Genomic DNA, 21,444 nt, shown 5'->3' on the forward strand with positions numbered 1-21,444 from the left:
CATAATGTCATTTAAAACTAAGAATAGCCCTGTGAGCTAAATACTGTTATTGGCTCCCCTGCACAGAGGAGCAAACAGAGGTTTAGAAAGGTGAAATAACTTAGTAAAGTGACACAAGCAGCATGTGATACTTGGGTACTAAAAAGAGAACTTGTGGTAGGTGTCTGCTGAAGAGCAATGAGAAGGATGATGGGAAGATCCAGAAAGAGAGGTCTAAGCATCCTATGTCAACACAGGGAGCTTGCAAGGGGACAGAAACCTTGCCTTTCTAACTACAGAAGAGCTTTAATCCCAAAGAGAAGGAATGCCATTGGGATGGGGGGTCTAGGTGAATAAACGCTGAGGGAGATTTTCTACTTGCCGAAGCCAGTCAACTCGTGTTTCATAGGGCACCCCCAAACTGCTCATCTTAGCTTCATTTTTATGATACGGTCTATTATGCTATTTTCACTCCATTATAAATCCTTGAACTAATGCCGTCTTTCACAGAGGTATGTGCAGGAAGACAAAAATCAAGGCTGACTATTTCAAGGACTTTTTTGCAATGCCATATGATACATGAGGACTATGGGGAAATTCTAGCATTAATTTCACATTCCATCCCTTGCATCTTTATTTATGATTGATTTCTAGATCTGGTAGGTATTAGTTATACAGTCTTACAGATGAGGAAATGATAGGGCTTTAACATAAACAAGATAGGAAAGCAGTCTCAGAGCCACCGTCCAGGGTGTCATTGCTACTCGTGGAGGGACCTCTGATATGGTCAGACCAGAGGTGCTGGGAAAACCTGTTACTGCAGGATAGTAGGAAGAGGGTGAGAAGGCAGATAGTAGGACTCTTATAGCTATCTCAATGGACTTTCTATATCCTTAAAAAAAAAAAAGCCAGATTCAAACCACAGATGTTGGGGCAGTTTATGAATCAAGGTTCAAGGCTGCCATTCTCCATGAAGAGTAGAGGGTTTCTAGTATTCCTTCAGGAAATTGTTCTGATTCCTGAATAGTACATGATGGAATCTAATCCTGCGTGGAGGCCCTCAACTGGCCCCCACAAGGTAAGAGCTGACTTTACTAGTCGAGCAAGCCCTGAGTCAAGCTCTGAGCATTAGGGTCATCGTTGAATCCTCCTTCGCTTTATTTGGATTGCTATTGTGTAGTGCCTGGTGGGTCTGTCTAACAAACCCAGACCCAGGACTACTTCTGTAGCCCACCCCCAGTTGGAGCTAATAGTCTATTTGGTCTTTCCATCTTCAAGCTCTCCTTTTCCTAATTTATCCTACAGATTGACTTTCCTAATCACATTCTCTCCTGCTCATGCCCAATATCTCCATGTTGTATGATGGATCCAATTCCAATTCCCCACTATCTGGGCCATCTGTATCCACTCTCCCTTGTGAAGCCAATCTGATATTTTGCTCTTTCCCCACAAGACCTTCTGCTCCACTCAGACTAGATTTCTTACTAATCCTAATGTGTGCAATTTCCATTCATGTCTTTAAAATTCCCATTGGAATATGCTGCCCTCTCCCTCCTGGTAAGTCCAAGCTTACCTTTTATCAAGGCTAGTTTTGGATTTACTTCCTCCGTGAAGGCGACTCCACAATCATCTTTCCTGCTTTTGAATTCCTAGAATCACAGTCAGTCATCCCTCCCTTTCCTGGTTTACATGCCACTCTGGAACCCTTAGGAAATGTTTTATGTTTAGTTAGTTTTCCTATAGTGTACCACTTCTTGAAGGATAGGATCATGCTATTTATATCATAAACCTGGTTCATTGGCATCAAATACAAAGTGAACACTTGTAAAAGGGATGAATGAATGAATCAATTACTACTTTGTGGGTTTATGAATCCAGATACAATATAAGCAAATTCAGTTCTAAATACATTGTATGTTAAATGTCGGGCCCACAATTTGCCTAATTCCTATTCTTTATTTACAATTTACATACATATGAGTTCTTATCCATGGAATAGTGTTTATGTGAATTTGGAAAGCCTTGATCAGATGAGTTTAACTACATGGATAGTTAGATAGCATCCTCTTTTTTCTAAGTCCTCTTTGATTTAAAGTAGGGTTTACTTGGATCACTCTTAAATTTTTTTTTTTTTTTTTTTGAGGAAGATTAGCCCTGAGCTAACTACTGCCAGTCCTCCTCTTTTTGCTGAGGAAGCCTGGCCCTGAGCTAACATCCTGCCCATCTTCCCCTACTTTATATGTGGGATGCCTACCACTGCATGGCGTGCCAAGTGGTGCCATGTCCACACCCGGGATCCAAACCGGTGAACCCCGGGCCGCTGAGAAGCGGAGCGTGTGAATTTAACCGCTGCGCCACCGGGCCGGCCCCTTAAATTTGAAAAGAAAACACTTTCTTTTTCCAAAACGAAAAATCGGATTATTCCATTCACTTTATTAGTGACCTTTTCTCCAAGATGAAGAAAATGCTGAATTTTGATAATGTTTTCATTTAATATCTAAATTTTGCTTAATATAATTTCTTGCATAGCTACATGGTAACTTTCAGTCAGTTCAAGAAATAGCTAAATAAATGATTTTAATTGAAAAGGAAATATTCGTTGCTGCTTTCAGGAGTGATGCAAACCTATTGGAAATAATTTTAGTACTTTAGATTGATGCTGAAAACTTTTTAAAACGAGCCAAAACCACAGCTGTTACCATAGTTTTCCATTTCCGGGAAACATTAACCAAAAACCCATTTTCAGTTCTAATTTTTTCTTAAATAATTGAGGCACAAAAATGAAAAAAGAAATCTCAGATTTCTAACAAGCATTGCCAGCTAGTGGAGTAAACTATGGAGAGATATAGTTATCAAATTATCTTTGTTAGAACTTTCATCGATGTAATGACCTCAGAACTCAGAAGCCTGTGTGTGTCCACACTGGTGATCACCATCACAACAAAGTTTGGTTAAATCATTTTAGATGAAAGCCTGCACACGGGGGCACTGAGCCACAAAGTAAAAGACCTTCGTGGGCTTGATGTACTCTTTGTTCTGTTGCAGAAAATAATAGATAAAGTCACTAATGGTGCTTATAATGAAAGACCGCATTATACCATTTCTGCAGGTCAGACGTGTCCCCCATCATCTGGGATTTATCTCAGCTTGCCTCAACCACCTACCCTTTGAAAATTCTAAAATGAATTATTAGGTGCAAAATTTGAATAAATTTCCAAGCCGTTAGCTGGAAATTTTACGGAGTGAGAATCTTTCTCATCAAATGAGCTTAATTAATGCAAAAATAATATATTTAATGAACAAATCAAAGGAGTCTGCTGGGCTGAACTGAGTTAACTGCTGTGAAAGTGACAGAGTTAAAACCTTTAAGCCTTTTACGACTGTCTCAGCTTAAAATAACCTCGCGATATCTTTCCGAGCTCTGACTATCAACTTTTATCAGCTTCTACACTGGTGAGTTAAATGTGGCAAGAGACATCCACTTTGCCACCAAACATATTAATACAGAACACAATCTGAAAATACTTGAGCTTGGCTAAGGACATTTTCACAAATGTTCAGGGCTTTGCTAAATTCTAATCAAAGTTTTGGCCACATGGTAAAAAAAAAAAAAAAAAAGAAAAGAAAAGAGGTAACTAAGTTGTGGGGAAAAAAGGAAAATGTGGCCATTTAATTTGCCAGAACAGCAAAATTGGGTTTGCACAAGATTGAAACTAAGGCTTGTTTGGAAATGCTGATAGGAGAAATATGCTGACTTTTGATACTTTTGAATAAAGAATATTTATTTGCCTGAGTTGCATTTTTTATCTCTTGAAATTCCTCAGCATAGTGCACACAGTTGCTTTCCTCTGAATCAGGATTTGAGGAGTAGGTGAGTCCAGACAAAGGCAGCATGGAAATAAAACAACGGTATCTCCAAGGGGTTGAGGCCATGTGGTCAGGCTTTTTGAACACAGATGGCTTTGCATCCCAGCTCCCTGGGACCCTCAGCTTGTTATTGAATCTCTGATTGAAATGGATATAATAATACCTGCCTGTAAGGATAGGTGCAAGGAGAAAATGAGAGCATATATGTTATGTCTCTATGAACATAACAAGCTGTTGATAAATTTCAACAATTATTATTACTGTAGCTACTCTGAGGTCAGTGTTCCTGCTCCTGGGTAACAGTAGATTGTCCCTAATTTAGCTCTCCTGTGGGTAGGACAGGAAGGATAGCCCACAGAACACCATGGAGTAAGCTTTTTGCTTTATTGTTTATAAAATAGGTTCACTCCACAGCCTGAGAAAAGGAGCAGACCTGAGCTGCTTTATCTCCAACTCATGCAGCAGAGCGAGTTTATGGTCATGCGTATTCACCGCGAACACGGAGCCCTCATCTTCGGGCTGTTCATTACTCACCTGCCGTTCGCTCTTCTAGTCTGGACTGGTCCCTCGGACCCTCCTTGTATCTCTGATCAAGACACTTGGTTGCAGGACTTTATAAGCAAACAATTTATGGCTTAAGCTTACACGCAATAGTTTTCCTAAGTTCCGTTTTTCTCCTGGATGGCTGGTGGGATGCAGTCCTGGTAAACCACCAGGAAAAAGTGGATTTTGTCTTTGAATGCAAACCTGACACTTGTGCCTCAAGCTACAATCAGGTCTTTATTCTGTAGCATTCCTAGGGACTTAATATTTGCAAAATAACGTATATTTGGGTTTCCCAGTTTTGTATTTTGAGGCACTAATTGCACTTAATACATACTAACAACAATGTGTTATAATTTCCATTTTATATCAAGCAAGGAGCTGAATTGAGAGAGAGATACAAAGAAGGTGTCCTTGCCTATTGCCGACCACGAGGGAAGAGCTATGCTGAGGAAGAGACAGTGAGACAGAAGGAAGCATGGGAGGCGCATCTCCAGCGGCTCCTTTCTTAGCCCTGCAGGAGGAATACCGAGTTGGGGGAGTTTAGGAAACTTGCTCCCCTGCTTCTTGTACTGTAGCTAAAATCACCCCATCTGCCAGCTTCACTGCATGGCTTGCTGTGTTGGCCTCTGAGCCCAAAGAAGCCCTCTTTTCTCTTCTAGACCCTTCAAAGCATGGCCCTACGCCCCTAGGAATGTGGACCTCACAACTCCTGCCCCTGGCCAGGCTCCCAAATTTGGCATTTGTATAGCAGACTCGGAGCTCAGAGTACATTGGGTCAATGTCCTGATGAACAAGCACACTTGCTGAACATCTGACCAGGCTGGCTCCTGCTGAGTTAGGCCTGGACAAGGAAAGCCTCCAGGAGACTGATGGAAAGACCTGGACCACAGGCTCAACTGACCCCTTGCTCTTACTCCAGTGTCCACTGCCAGGTGTCTATTATCCCTCAACCACCCAAGGCGTCTAAGGAAATCATTCCATTTAGTTCCAGCTTCTTGGAATACTCTCTCTTGAAGAACACTGCCCCTCCACATGCTTTTATGGGCAAGACCTATGTTCTTTGACTTAAAGATCTGCCATGTGATGGTGGGCCCTTGTTTCAAGGCTGTTTATATTTTTGTAGAGACCTTTGGCTCAGAGGAACAGCTCTAATGTTGGGGACTGCGGAAGTCAAGGGAGTCTGGCATAGGAAGATTTCGTGGATGGGCAACCCTCCTGGCCTCTGGGACAACACCAAATCTGTAGCCTGCCCTCCCTCCTCATAGGCTAGCCCAGCTGGAGGATACGAGGTCTGGTGAGGCTGACCAGCCCTGACATATCTATGGGCTTGGGCTATGGGAGGGGTCCCCACAGGAGAAGGACAGCACCCCATGGTGGGAGAGAGCAGCTGTTTGACACAGAGGCAGTGCAGAGAATCCTTGTTCCCTAGCATGGCCTGCCTGGTGTTCAAACACAATTTCTACATGCCCAGAGCAGAGCTGTTTGCAAACTGGCTTTCCCAGTGTGAGGATATGAGCAATGAGACAATAAATCCAGGGAGGAAATCAGGAACCAAGTTCTCATTTGAACTCGGATGTTACTGTCCAATTTCTGTGATTTCAGGATCAGGTATGTAGTGCTCTAGTAGCTGAGGTAGAGTGGAGAACCAGGGAGCTCACGTTCTGGTGGAAGAGGCAGATAATACACCAATCAGCCAATGAGGGAACCAGAGCATTTCAGAGAGTGACACGAAAACAGGTGATGTGGCAGAGAGGGACTGAGAGGGACCAACCTGGGTGGGTGATCAGGAAGGTCTCCTGAGGACATGAAATCTCAGCTGAAATCTGAATGCTGAGAAGAAGCCAGCTCTGCATCAAGCAGCCTGGGAAAGAGGCGCGGTGCAGAACAGCAAATGCAAAGGCCTTGAGGTGGGAACAAATTGTCATCAGAGTGCACAGTTTCACCAAGTTATCGTGTTCTTTTCAACACTGATATATACTACACATAATTGTAATTTTTAGTGACTGTTCAGCAGCAACAGAGTTGAACGGAGTGTAAATTCCTTAGCCATCCTCCTCTAGTAAAGGACATTAAGTCTACTACCAGATTTTCAAAATTTTAGATAATTATGCAATAAACATCTTTGTGCGGTCAGTCTTTTTTTTTTTTTTTTAGTTCTATTATTTCCTTAAAATAATTCTCACAAGTGAAGTTACCACTTCAAAGAATAGGAATATTTTGTAGTTATTGCTACATAGATTGCCAGATTGATTTTCAGAAAGGTTATGCCAATTTATAATGCTACCAGCAACACATGAACTTATCTATTTATCACAGCATTGGGGGCTATAATTAAAATTTTGTTTGCTAATTCAGTGTTGTAAAATGTTACTTTAAGGTTACTTTAGTTAGCATTTTTCTAATTATGGAAGAGGGTTAACATTTTCCAACACATTTTTCTTTTTGCTACGTGAGTTTTTTTTCCTTAGAAGAATGATTTATTTTTATCTTTGCCTATTTATCTATTGGGTTGTTTTTATAAAAGAAACAAAGTCTCATAACATCCTGGGAAGCCAAGGAGTGAACAAGATCTCTGCAGTTAGATTTTTCTAGAGCACGAGACACTCCAGCATTCATTTCTTTTTTGACTGCTTCATTAAGCAGCATTTCAGAGGGCAGAAGAACGGCCCAAAGAGTCGCTGTAACTTCTAAAGGTCTCTGAGGCAGTAGTACCCTAAGATTTGAAAAAGAATCTGAGGGATTGTGTTAAGAAATGTAGAGGAAATCGCATAATCAGTAAATTACTTAGAGCAATTTAGTTGATTATCACTCCCAGAAGGATGAACATTTATAGTGATTAGTTTCTAAAAAGCTTTCCTTACAACTTGTCCTTGATGACCTCATAGATCATTCTGACTCCCCACACGTTTTAGACTTTTGCCCTTGTGTAGACTGTGCAAACGGGCTGTGATTCAGTACAACCTGGACCAGTCCTGTGTGCCCCATGAGATCAGGAGGAAGCTGAATGCCACGACCACGGACGGCAATATCAGGCCCCCCATCATTCCTCCCATGGGTAGGAGGAAGCTTCTGCCACCTCCCCTCCTGAGCCTGCTCTTGTCCTCACTGCCCCTGCCCATCTCTCACCTGCCTACCTGTTTGGACCCTGGACTCATTATAGCTCCGCGTGGAGTTGGTGGACTAGAGGTGTTGTCTGTGCTGTGAACTCATTGGGGAGCTGGAGCAGGGAGGGCTCCTTCCTCCTGGTGCTCTGTCCCTTCCACCTCCCTCCGATGGCTCCTGGGCCTTTTCTCTGCCCCAGGCCAGCGAGGCTCTGCTGGGAAGTCAACGGAATGGGGAGAAGGGAGAAGCAAGCAGCGTCTGAGCCTCAGGAGCTTCCCCCACCTCTGCCTGCACCCCTCCCTCTGCCTGAGCCATGAGTATTGATTGCAAGCTGAGAGGAGTTGCAGCTGTTGGTATGAAACATTCTCCCTGACCTGGGGAGGCAAGGACCACCCTTCCCTGAGCTGTTGCTGTCCCCTTATGCTCGTGGCCAGCTCTGATCTTATAAACATGAATTAAAAACCTCCCACCCACCTACCAGTTTGCTTCCTAGGCTATCCTATGAAGGACCATACTCAGTTATCCACGAGGCTAGTCACTGGCACGACCTTGAATGCTGTTTGGTCCAGCCGTCATGTTTACAAGGTGCCTTGAGTCGAAACTTTGGGGGTTATCTTCAGATTGGATTATCTACAAATGAGGTCATCTGGAAAATCATCGTTCTTTTGGTTTGTGTGTGAAAAGCGTTAATTTTTTACATGGACACATTTGCGATATACTGCAATTGCGTTAACCTTGTGTTGGCATTTCTACACTTTTTAGTTTATAGGGAGCCTCAAAAGATGAAAGTGGCCCAGACTCTCGCCTCCAGGAAGCCCAAGCTGAAGGCTGGGAGGCAGATAGCTAAGAGATGGCTGGCAGGTCCTGGGAGATAAACTTTGAGGATGCAGATGGAGCGAGGCTGGAACATTTGTTCTTATTGAAGGTTAAAAGACCAGTAGCAGTGGAAACTAAAGTCTGCTATTTATCTTCAGCCTAGGGACAGTGCAGACAGCTGCAACATGAGCCTCCTTATAAAACCACGCCAATAACTTTAACCATGACCTCTGGTCGGAGACGCATTTCAGTGTGTGTACTGCTATCTCTTTTAGGCACAAATAAACACAGTTGTGTCGATTTTGTTTTGAGGTCGGATGACGAACTTACATGCCCTTTTTAGTGAATAATAGGAGAAAAAAAGTCTTTACATATTATTTCAATTTAACTAATTAAACAAAGCATTATAGTGGGAAGAAGTTGTGTATTACGTTGAGAGCAGATTTTAAGGTAGAAACAAACATTCAAAGGACTTTGAATTTCTGATTGGCACTGAGTTATTGCAAGGTCAGATTGGTAACTGACATGCCATTCAATTAGTTAAGGTAAATATAATTATTTGGATCGATATTTCAGTACATGTGATCTTTAGTTCTGAATTATCTGGGTATTTCTTTTACTTTTTTCACTTCCTTTGATGTAATTACACCCTGTTATAAGATGTGTTATAAACTGAGAAAAAGCAAGCTGTTTACAGAAATCTGTGTGAAGCGTTTAAAGATATTTTTCTCATATTGAAAAGCTACTGGCAGGTCTAATTATTGCCCTATCCGAAAGACAAAATAAAACGCATGAAGTACATCGCAAGGATGCATGAGTTAGTGTGCTGCTACAGTCACTACTCCAGGATCGAGTCTGTCAGCAAACCATTGATTAATCCTACAAAGAAAGACATAACCAGGACCCCAAACATTACCGATCTAAACAGCTGATGATAAGTAAAACTAATCAAAATTCTAAATCCCTTTAAGTTCTGTTGTAATTATTTTTTGCTTGATGGAACTAAATTGACTCACAAACCTAAGAGCTATAAGAAGGCAAATCAGAATTTGAGGAAAGGAATAGACTTTGGGGGTGTATTTCCTGCAGGACGAAGCTGGAATTCCACCAAAAATGGGTTCTCAAAAGTCTTCCAATAACCCAAGGGACCATGGTGGTCGAGAAAGGTGCTCCAGAGAAAATGGCTTGGCTGCTGGCTGCCAGAGGGGTGGGCAGAGCCGGTCTCCTGCTTCCAGGAGGTAACAGATAACTGCATCCTGCCTGCAGTTGGTTAAGAGAACTTCTGATTGAGCAGAAGATCATGGGCCTGGAAACAAGTTTGGGGCCTCAGGGCAGAGGGGGAGAGCCGGGTGTCAAGCATCAGGCCAGAAGTTTTATTTATGTTCCTTCACTTAATCCTTAAACAATTCTGTGAGGTTGTGGTGATGATGAAGATGATGGCAAAGACACATAATGATTACCCTTCCTCCATATCTAGCTAGTGCTGCTGCGAAGATTAAATAAGGTTCTCTACGTAAAGCACTTGTTACATACTATTAAGCGTGGTATCAGTGTTTGTCATTGTTATTTGGTACTATAATCATCACTGGAATATCTGTATTGATGCCTCCTCACGGGGTGGTTGTAAGAACTAAATGAACTCACTTATATAAGGTACTTGGCTCAAAGCATGACAATTATTGGGCACTCAAGTGTTAGTTTCTTTCACTTCCCTACCAGGATCAACTCAAGGAGTTTATGGAGTGCTCATTAATATTCTGAATCCACCCATTGTACAGAGGAGTAAATTGTCAGAGATGGGATTTGGTCTCAGGTCTATCTAAAGCTGAAGCCTCAGCTATTTCCATTACAACCTGCTTCCTCTCCCAGGGAGCCCAAGGTCAGTGAGGTCAAACCCAGCTGACTCAGAAATCCCTGATGGTTGACCCCGTAATCACTGTAGAATGAGGGCACCTCCTAATCTCTGTGGATTATTTGGTCTGAAATATATTTTGGTTCATGTCATTCTTCTTTCTTCAAGAAGAATTAAAATAACAGAGAAAACAAAGTTTTTGATAAAACTGGAATGCATATAAGGTTTTTTTTTAATGTGTATGTGCCTACAGTGATAATAAAACATTGTTTTATATTTAACTAGATGACGTTGCTAATATTCAACCATTTTTGACTAATAAAATGTCAATTTCATATGATTTAATCTAAATTTTAATTCTTACCATGTGTCAGGCACGAGATGTGCTAAGCATCTTTTTGTATTTTAGCTTACTTAATTTTAATTCTCAACAATCTTGTGAAGTTGATAATATTATTACCACAGTCCTACAGATTAAGAGCCTGTGGTACAGAAAGGTTACGTCTGAGTTCCAAGCATAAAATTTTAACCACCATATGTAAAATAACCAAATGTCTTTATGGATATTTTGACCACGAAATTCAGTTCTGATATTATAAAAACAAGACAAAATAAAAGAATATCATATTATTAATATCAGTTAATAACGTACAAATTCTAATTTTGAGTCACGATGATTGGTAAAAATTAAATGCAAGGATAGATACGGTTGTCAGAAAATTTAGTGTAAAATAGAAAGTTTATATTTGATCCTTTACAATATTTCCTTCCTTTCCAAATTCTCTCCAATGGTTCTCCTGAGCTGCCATTTTATATTTGGGGAAAACTAAGACCAACATTGACAACTTGAGTTTTATTGACTAATTTTAAATGTAAATTCTGTTTTTAGTAATTTTCCTTGCTTCTCCATGAAAATAACTTGTTTAAAGGTGTCATCCTCACTAGTCTAAGATTTCTTTCCTTCTGTAATATCTTTTTAAACTGTTTTATAAAAATATTTCCGTAGGGGATATGAAACAATATTATGATGACATAATTTGTTTTACTCCCATGCAATTTCATATAAACATACGCAAAGCAATATTATAGCAGATTAATTTTTTTATGAGATTAAATTCTCATTAATATATTTTTAATGTTTTATGAAAAATATTTTAATACAAAGAAGTACAATTTCTTCATCTATTTTACTAAAACTGCATTTTTTTGTTTTAGATCATTTTCATTAAAATATCTTGTTCCCTAACCAAAAAAGAAAGTTCATTTTTTTCTTAAAGAAATAATTGGGTCATATTCTGTAATTGCTAATGGAGGTATTTGGCTAGATAGTTTCTTGGCAAAAATAAAATCTAGGTTGGAACTGGAAAATAGAAAAGTGCTAGAAGATGTTACTAGACTTTCTGAGAATACATCAAAATGTGGTTAGTACTATTTTCTTTTCATAGTTATCTCTTTTGTATTCATTGATGTTGAAAAAACATGATTTTCAAGATCCTTATTTAATTTTCAAAAGTGATTAAAACTTCCATTAAAAATCTACCAAACACTGTAATCCTGTATTCTTTATATATCTAGACCTCACCTACGTTAACATTAAAAATTCTTCTGAATATTTTTAACTTTCTTTAATAGCCATGTGGACTATCATTATGCATGTTTGTCGTGATGTTATGTCATCTTCTCAGTTTCCCAATTCTTTATGTGGAAGATAAACCTTTTAGTTATAAATCTTTTTGTTCTCATGGGCCATGTCTATAGGGAATAACTGAAATTTGCAAAAATTATATTCCCATAATTCCTGATGTAACCATCAACTACACGGTAATCTCATTGAGAAGGCTACAGTGCCTTGCATGGCTCAGAAATGAGCAGGGGAGGCTCAATTCCACGTCAGTACTTTGATGGTTGCCCTTTGGAAAGGTTTTTTGAATACTAGGAGGGAGACGAAGGCTGGCCTTGAGCCTACAGACGTCCCAAACCACAGAGGTAACTTTGGTGCCCACACACCAGCTTGCCCTGATGCTTGCTTGCATGTGTGTGTGTACACATGTGTCTGCATGTGTGCGTGCAATGGCCCAATCACTGGCAGGAGGGACTGAAGGCCTTTCAATTGTATCGCTAGAACTGGAATCAATAGTTTATTGTTGATTGTTGTTCATGACCCAAGTGTCAGTGAAATCTCTAAAGAGAAACATGGTTCATAGGATTTTCTAGAAATTTTACTTGCTGTTAGGCTTTTCATGTTAAGAATAAAGGGAAGTCATGGAAAATCTTTTCTAGTAACTTGAATAATTCATGGATACGCGGGGAAAATGTCTAAATATTAGCACGATGTTTGATTTTACAGTCAGGATCAATCTATATCTGTTTCTGTCTTTGAAAAAATCCTTGCAAGAGTATGAGATTGCTTACTCATTTCAATGAGCGCTGGTCAGAAGGTAATATCCATCTTCTATAATAGTGAACTCAAAAAGAATGGAGAAAGATCTTTTTAAAGGAATTGGAAGAAACAGAACTTTGAATTAATATGGTTTTGATTACTCAATATTATTGAAGACTATTAAGATAGCCAATTAGGGAGCAGAAGCATGTTTGAATTATGCACTAGGTAAAGCAAACACTGGCCCAACGATAGTCTCCTAAACATTTCCTCCTTCATTCTGAGTATATTATGCTTTCTTTTAGAGAAAATTTTGTTCTATACAAAAATGCTAGACATTGGATTATGTTACCGAAAGAATTTGGACTTGCCACTTATAAAACTGTAAGAAGAATGACTCAGGCCCTCCTACACGCCACAGCCCTTCAGTTGTTAAGGCTGAGCACCTGCCCATTTCTATTGCCGCCACCACATTTAGTCCCTTACGATCTCTCTCCAAATTTGCCTTACTTTTGCAATAACTTCTCTGGTCTCTCCTGCCTTCTGTCTTTCTATCCCCTCAAATTCATCCTTTACGACCACCTAATTAAACCTTCATTAACTCAGCTTGTGTTACATTCCTCCACTGGTGAAAACCTTTGGAAATTTACCATTATCTGATGAATAAATTTAGCTTTCTTGGCCTGGCATTAAGCTCTTTTGAATGGGCTTGAGGCCAACCCTTATCTTCTAATCCTCTCCTGCAGGAACATTAGGCTCCAGTCAAATGACAGTTGTTGTCCCCAAACAAGAGTAAGAGACTCCCCACCTTCTCACTTTTCCTTATGCCATTCCTTCATGCTGGATTTCCTTCCCCACCTCTGCTTAGGAAAATCTCTAAAGGCCGTCTAAGCTATGAAGCCTTTCCTGATCACACAAGTCAGAGGACATTGTTCTTTCCTTTAATTACTTACACAGTGTTTATGCTTCTCTTAGGACTCTTATCACCAAGAAACCCATTTTACAGGTATTGTGAAACTATCTCATTTACAAGAGTTAAGCTCCTTGAAGATGAGAACCATCTTTGAATCCTCTATGGTGTCTATCTTAATACAGTAGGTGCTACAGAAAATGTTGGTTGGAGAAATGAATATGAAGGAGTAATATTGTTGCAGGATGGAAGGGGGTCTGGCTCCTGCCGTACCTCTGTCACTGGATCAATGGGATGCAAGGTATAGGGCAGGGTCAAGGCTGCCAAACAGAGGGTTCATCTGGAGGTGAACTGGGAACCAAGATCTAGGGAGAAGCTGCCAGAACTGAGGCCAGGAACGTAAGGGATTTGAGTTAAATGGTTAGTCAGTGTGTCCTCGAAAGGAAGTCAACGTTAGGATTTGTGGGAGACATCATTTGCTTAAGAATCCTTGACCAGGAAAGGAGAGGACCAACGCCCATCAAAGACACAGAGGAGGCCCTGGGAATATAGCCTCACCCAGCAATGTCCCATCCTCTCCCTGACTTTGGACTTTTTGTTAAGCTCATGTGGGTCTGACTCCTTTTAATGCAGTGCAGTTTATAAATGACCATGGTGTGAAAGGCAGGCTGTTGAGTGCCCTCCTCTTGAGTCATGACATGATAATAACAACAATGCTAACATGCATTGAGTGTTTCCTATTGCCAGGTGCTGAACTGCGCTCACATATATTATTTCATCTAATCTTTGTAACAAAACCATGAGACAGGTGCTATTATTAACATCCTTATTTAGGGTTTCGGCCACTGAGTGTTAGAGAAATGAAGCAATTGGCCCAAGTTTGCACTATGAGTAAGTGAGGCAGTAAGGAGGCAGCCAGGTCTGGCTGGGGGCAGGCTCAGGGATCTCAGCCCATCCTCCCCATGACGATGAGCTCCAAGCCACCCTCTTCCTATGGGCCCAGTCTGGGGTTAGTCCACCAGATTTTCACAGTCTAGAGAAAGGGGCAGGGATGGTTTTGAGATTGAGTGCTGATATGCATTTTTGGTTCCTTGGAAAATTCTCTCCCACAGAACAGGTTATGAATATAACCTAACTCCATTGACACAATCACCCAGTGATTGCTTTGTGTGTGAATTAAGCAAATTCAGCATTGGCATAGCGTAAGTTATAGGAATGACTTGTAGAAAATGGGTAATCTAAAGAAAACCGAGAGGCAGTGTGGTGAATGTTGAGAACTCTGGCCCACCTGCTCCACCCCAGAGGCCACACCACTCACTAGCTGTGGGAACTGGGCAAGCAAGTCACTTAACCCTGCCAGTCCTCATTTCCTCATGAGTAAAACAGGATCACAATAACTCCCTCCTCGGACTAGCACAGGGTTAGGTGGGATAATGTTAGTGCAACATGTGGCACATGGTGTTTACTCAATTGGCATATTATTATTATTGTTGGCATTTAGACTGGAGTCATCATGGAGATTTTTATAGAACAACATTGAGGAACTAGATTAATTATGAGGCTTTCTTAACGTTCATTTAATTCTATTTCAAATATAATCTAAAGTACATAAAAAATTAAAAACATAAAAAGGATTATTGAGGAAGTCAATGGAAAAATTAAGAGATATTTACAAAAGAAAAGGTGACACAAAGACTAATATGAGAAATATAATGACTCATAATCTATAATGTCCTTAAGTGCTTTTTTTTTTTTTTAAAGATTGGCACCTGGGCTAACAACTGTTGCCAATCTTTCTTTTTTTTTTTTTCTGCTTTATCTCCCCAAACCCCCCCGTACATAGTTGTATATCTTAGTTGCAGGTCCTTCTAGTTGTGGGATGTGGGACGCTGCCTCAACGTGGCCTGACGAGTGGTGCCATGTCCGTGCCCAGGATCAGAACCCTGGGCTGCCGCAGCGGAGCACTCGAACTTAACCACTCGGCCACGGAGCCAGCCCCAGTAAAATGCTTTGGAAATAGCAAAGGGAGCCGCACAAAGACAGGCATCTTTCGAATGATTTGGTCCTAACGCATCTACTGCCAAATCAGGAAAGTCAGTAAATTAAGACAAACAAAATTGAAGCTCAGGCACGTATTCTACACAAGAGCAGGCCCTTGACTCAGAGGTTGGCCCATGACAGAACCCACTGTCTGCTCGCATGGAGTAGATATCAGCTTAGAGAATCCCAAATTTGTCAGCATGGTTTCCAGTGGCCATTCTCAGCCTCCCATCCGTGTGCCGCAGTCCAACACTGCAATGGCGTGTGGCTGACCTTGACGCCTGTCCTCTGGATGGAGGGCTGCTTTTATCACCGGTTCCAACTTTACTGGTCACGGTCTTCTGATCTTCACTATGGCAATTCACAGTTAATTGCACTAATGAAGGGAAGCCGCTGAGTAAGTCACCCAGAAAGAACATATAGTCCTAAATTCACTTGTATTTCTCTTCACAATGCATCTGATTATTTTTGCTACATACTAACCTACCAAATGGTAGCTATTTTAGATATTATCTAAAACTAATTTATGTTCTCTGTGTATTCCAGGAAGATAATTGGGAAAAGTCGTTCACAAGTGTTTGGCGGTATAGACGAGTAGCTATTTTGTCATAAAAAGTTCTCCACGCATTAATCTTCTTAAATAATCAAGAACTAATTTTGTGTTCAAATTGCAGGGAAAGTGCTGCCTAAAATGATTCAATATGACGCATGCAGCAACATGGAGTTTTTAGTTTTATTAGTTCCTACTCAAACGTATGATGATAATAACCAAGTTCTTTTACACTCGTTTTGAATTTTGAATGTCGGATAATGTTAATAATAGCCACAGTGATGGAGTACTCGCTCTGAGGTGTGCACTTTACGGGCATCAAATCTAATTCTCTCAACAATCCTGCACCATAGAGGCTATTATCCTCATTTGACAGATGGAGAAACTGAGGCTGAGAAACTGTAAACGATTATTCCAAAATCACAGAGCTGACAAGGATGAGAGCTGCACCTGTGCTCAGGTCTGCTCCAACTCTCTGCTCTTAGTGCCCGGGTTACAGATTAGCCCACACACAAGGAGCACAGTGTTTCTTGACCACAGCAAGTTTACAGCTCTCATTGCTGAAGCCTCAACCTCATTCTGGTGGGGATCGGATGACAGCTCACTTCAGGCACTATTAGTGCCTGGAATTTCAAGTGCATGAGATGAAATTGCAATTAAGAAAAAACCCTGAGATTCTCAGCGAGATTCTATGACTTAGCTATTAGCACGAGTTAAATATCTTTTACTGAAAAACAAACTCTAAGAAGATGATACAGAATAAATATTATTTGAATAATGTCTAAATTCTGTGGGGAAAGAGAAAAGAAAGAACCTGAAGGACTGGTCTCTCAAAATCACTTCCTTAACTTCTAAAGAAATAACAAAGCAAAAGAAATCGAGTTCTACTGTGGGGTATTCTGAACATCTTCAATAACCTCCGGCTCACGCCCAGCGTGCGAGGTTTCCACGCCGTCCGCAGCACGAAGAGCTAGGTGTGTCCCTGGGTTACCTTGTTCAATTATTCTTCTACATAAACAAGTGAAAAATAACTTCATGCATCCAGCAGAAGAAAGGCTGGGGTTCTTTGCTCCAACGCTTCAACGGCAAATGTCCAAAGGGCATCTGTGTCACTTGTCAGGGCTTGTGGGTGTTCGTTTTGGGTGATGATGGAAGAGAAAGTCAGAATTTAAAAGAAAAATGTAAGAAATGCAGAACTTTGAAGGGGTCCCCAAGAGCTGGTTCAGGGGTAAGTACAGCTCGGAGCGCTTTGTCAGAAAGTAGGCAGGGCCAACTCGGGCACCGCCCTGCAGGGATGGGCTGAGCGCCGACCTTGCACGTGAGCGTCTGGGCCTACCAGGGTTTCCGCATTGCCCCGCTTAGGGGGAACCAGCTGTAGCTCTCCGGGTCCCTGGGGTGAGAAACTGGCCATGGGCTCCATTTGCTGGGGAGGGGTTCCTTTCCCTTTTGTCAGCGCAGGGGAGACCAGGTTTTTAAAAGGTTGCTTAGACTTTGTGAAATGAAAAGCAAGAGCGTGCTGTCTTTTTCGACCTACAAGGAATACCAAAAATGAATATGAACCTGGTGTCTGCCCACGGTTCCTCTCCTTAGGGAGCTTGACTTTGTAGCATTATATCACTGAGGAAAAGTGCCTTCATCTGACAGTGCCAGCAACTAATAAACATAGGACTTTTAAAAGTTAGATGTGAACTATTCATGTTCCGTCTTTTCTTTGGAAAAAATATAGGATCAGATGGTCTTTAAGGAAATACAAATACATATACACACATACATATACAGATACACACATACACGTATACATACACACATACACATATGCACATATACGTATACATATTTATATATTAAATTATATTATATATTAAATTTACCTTGTGGAAAATTTTCTCCTCAAAACAGCTTTTTTAGAGGGAAGGGACAATATGGGTTCAGTGAGGAACATGTTTCATGGCAGATGACCAAGGCTCACGTTAAGAACTTAGGGTTGTAGATTTATCATGAATATGCTAGTTATTCAGCAGATGGTCTTTGGCAACCATCCATTTTCTGTGGCAGAAATTTTCATTGTACTCTGATTCTGAAACTCAATTGCCAATTCTTGACTAAAAGTTTTTTTTTTTTTTAACACTTTAAAGGGGATTCATATCAGTAGTGTGGTCTTTTAATGTTTTTAAAAACCGAGCTTTAGGGGCCTGATGGCCTTGCAGTGAAGTTCGTGTGCTCCACTTCGGTGGCCGAGGGTTTGAAGTTTTCCTGGGGTTCGCAGGTTTGGATCCCCAGGGCAGACCTACGCACCGTTTATCAAGCCATGCTGTGGCAGGCGTCTGTCCCACGTATAAAATAGAGGAAGATGGGCATGCATGTTAGCTCAGGGCTAATCTTCCTCAACCAAAAAAAAAAACTAGCTTTAGAACACAAAATTTTGACTTTGTTTCACCTCTCTCATATTCTACAGACTATCATTTCATTACTATGTTATTATGTGTAGTAAACATAAATGTCCTGCTTTATGTATCAACAATAAAACATGCATTATTTTCCTAAAAACAGCAAGACGTGCTGATATTTCCTGACAATAAATATTTATGGACAATTCACACCAGTTTTATCATCCATACCAGTTGTAACAGATGTGAGTTCATCATTCAGTCTGGAAGATTTTATAAACCACTGAATAATGAACTCCCATCCATTCCAAAAGACACGGACTATAAAATAGTATGAATTGTCAGTAAATAGTTATTCTGATGAAATATTCCATTCACCCCTCCACTTCCACAGAGAGAGATCATGTTCCAAAATATGCATAATTTTACAGATGGAAGAATAATTTTTAAGAGGGATTTACATGACAGAAGCATGTAGTACGGCACTTTCCTTCACATTCGGGAGTGAAATCAATATAAGTAACCATGTGTGTCATGATGCGATGGAGTGCTGAGTCATTCGCTCCTTCCAGCAGTGTGAAGAAATAGCGAGGCTCATTTTGTCGTTGGCAATGAAATCAAACCAACAGATGCTTGTGGAGCTCCTACTGTGGGCAATGCTCTTTGCTGGGTGCTGTCATCTCCCTTTGGCAAGTTTATAACAGCACATAGTGTGTACTTCATAATCATGCCTTGGCCCATGTGTCTCGGAAACTGATCACAGCACCCGCTGTGACAGCTCTACTCCTTTTTCTGACAGGCAGAGTCCACTCTCTGCCAGTGCAGGAGCAAATGTCATTCCTCCTGCCCCATCATAGTTGGTGCATTCTTTCCCTTGGACTTTGTTTCTGCTTTTAGCTCTCTGGGCTGGCCAGCTTCCTAACTGCTTCACTCGTAGATACCTCCATGGCAACTTGACTTCTCCCACCGTGACACACAGCAAGATTCAATTAAAGATGGATTCTATCGTCAGTTTGATGTCAGGGTCGTGCTAGGAACTAAGGATACTGTGGTTGACAGAAGACCCAGTCCAGGACCTCATGGGGCTTCAGTCTAGCATGGAAGAGGAACATTAAATAAACCATGACTTCTACCGTGTGATGGGAGCATAAGACATGGAGATCTGACCTGCTGTGGAGGGTCAGGGGAGCTCCCAGAGTTGGGATGTTTCAGGGGAAGCCTGATGGAGGATCAGAAAGAAAATAGGGGGTGTAAATGATTAGAGGCAAAGAAAACAGCTTGAGCAAAGGCCTTGAGGTGGAAGAGAGTTGACCTGTTGAGAAGCTGAGAAAGTCCAGAAGACTAGGAGGAAGGGAGAGAGGGTATGAGGTGAGTGTGCAGAGGTAAGCAGCAGTCACGTGATGTTGGAGTCAGGTGATATGGGCCACATGAAGGGTAGTCACCTTTATTCTAAGGATAAAATCAGAGGCCAGGGATTGTTGTAAATAGATAAGTGACACAATTAATTTTGTATTTTGGCTATGGTTTGGACAGTATGTGAGGGCAGATAAGTTAGATGGCTATTGCATTGTCCAGGTGCAATGGGATAATAGTAGTTTGGTCTAGGGTGATAGAGAAATGAAGACATACTTCAGAAAATTTAAAAAAAATAGATGGAACTTAGTGTTAATTTGATGGTGTTAATTTGATAGAAAATTTGATAGAATGAGAGAGGGGGACGTTTGGGTTTCTGGCTTGTACAAATGGATGGATGACAACAGTATTAGCTTTAACAGGGAACGTTGAGGGAGGGCAAAGTTTCAAGATGGAGGGAAGAGCACGGATTTGCCTGTGGACACATTACAGTTGAGTTCCTGAGGCATCTAATGGGAGGCAGGCGGGTCTAAACCCTCGGAACTCAAATACCATCAGGAGACTGGAAGAGCAACTATATGATGCCATCTACATTACAATACTGTTTTGTTCCAGGTTTAAAAAATATCTAAAATAAGATCAGATTAATCTGTTAAATGTACTGAGAACTTTAATGAGAAATTTTCTAATAACCAACTACATCTTCTGATTCCTAACTCAGGTCTCCCTCTGCCAGACCACTGTTCATCATATTCGTGGAAGAAATGCATGCCTATGAACTCTGTGGGGACATAGGGCAGTGATGGCAGACTGGAATGGAGAAGATTACTCCCTTCAAGGAAGCTCATGATCTGGGACCTAGTTCAGTCCGGCCAGCAGCTCCTGGTGTGGCCTTGGGCTGTCTGCAACCTCCCTAAAGCTTAGTTTTCTTGTATATAAGATGGAGAGAGGGATAAGAAAATTCCTAAGGTCTTCAGAGTTTTATAATCCTGTAATTCTATTGGAGTGCAACCATTTTTAAAAAATTCAAAGTGAATCTTTGTTAAATTTTACTTAAATTTGTTTTTATTGGAAAAAATCCAAGACTTATTTATCCAATAACATTGTCCTTATGGCATCCTAATATGACAAATATAATCTTAATCCAAATGCATATCTATTTCTTTGTTCAGTTTATTTGGCCGTTAGTTTCCAGTCTTTTTGGATATGTAATTGCTGGTTGTAAATGAAAAGGGCCAATTCTTAAATCACAGTTTCTGCATCTTTGAGTCAAGCTCTTTTTGGAAATCATCAGTTTTGTGTACACGACTAGAGAATTCAGACACCAATATACACATCCGTCACCAAACAGAATCATCAAACACTGTTCTTTAAAGTTATTGTTATTTCTTTACATTAATATCACACACATTTATGAACTGAGTGTAAGTAAGAAATATCCTTCAAATTTAATCTAAAATTTTATTTTCTTTCATAAAAGTTATGTCATATAATAATGACATTAAAATGCCACATAAAAATGTGTATTGCATGCTCAAAGTGATTTTTGAATTATATATACATGAAATGTACTCAATGCCAAGAATTAGTGGTGAGAAACACTTCATAATGCTTTTTATCTCACTGGCCGCTGTAGCTACGGTGATTGAAAACGAGCTTTGG

At 40.7% G+C, this 21,444-nt stretch overlaps 1 protein-coding gene and 1 long non-coding RNA gene across 2 annotated transcripts in view; one reads left to right on the forward strand and one right to left on the reverse strand.

Annotated features, from left to right (window-relative positions):
* Positions 1 to 21,444, reverse strand: part of PACRG (parkin coregulated) — a 459,179-nt gene that overhangs the window by 8,714 nt on the left and 429,021 nt on the right. The window lies entirely within an intron of this gene.
* LOC138921656 (uncharacterized) lies at positions 19,631 to 20,935 on the forward strand. Its single transcript, XR_011434404.1, has 2 exons — positions 19,631 to 19,797; positions 20,504 to 20,935. It is a non-coding gene; the product is annotated as an uncharacterized lncRNA (long non-coding RNA).

This window comes from Equus caballus, chromosome 31 (assembly GCF_041296265.1).
Source record: "Equus caballus isolate H_3958 breed thoroughbred chromosome 31, TB-T2T, whole genome shotgun sequence".
Lineage (NCBI taxonomy): Eukaryota > Metazoa > Chordata > Mammalia > Perissodactyla > Equidae > Equus > Equus caballus.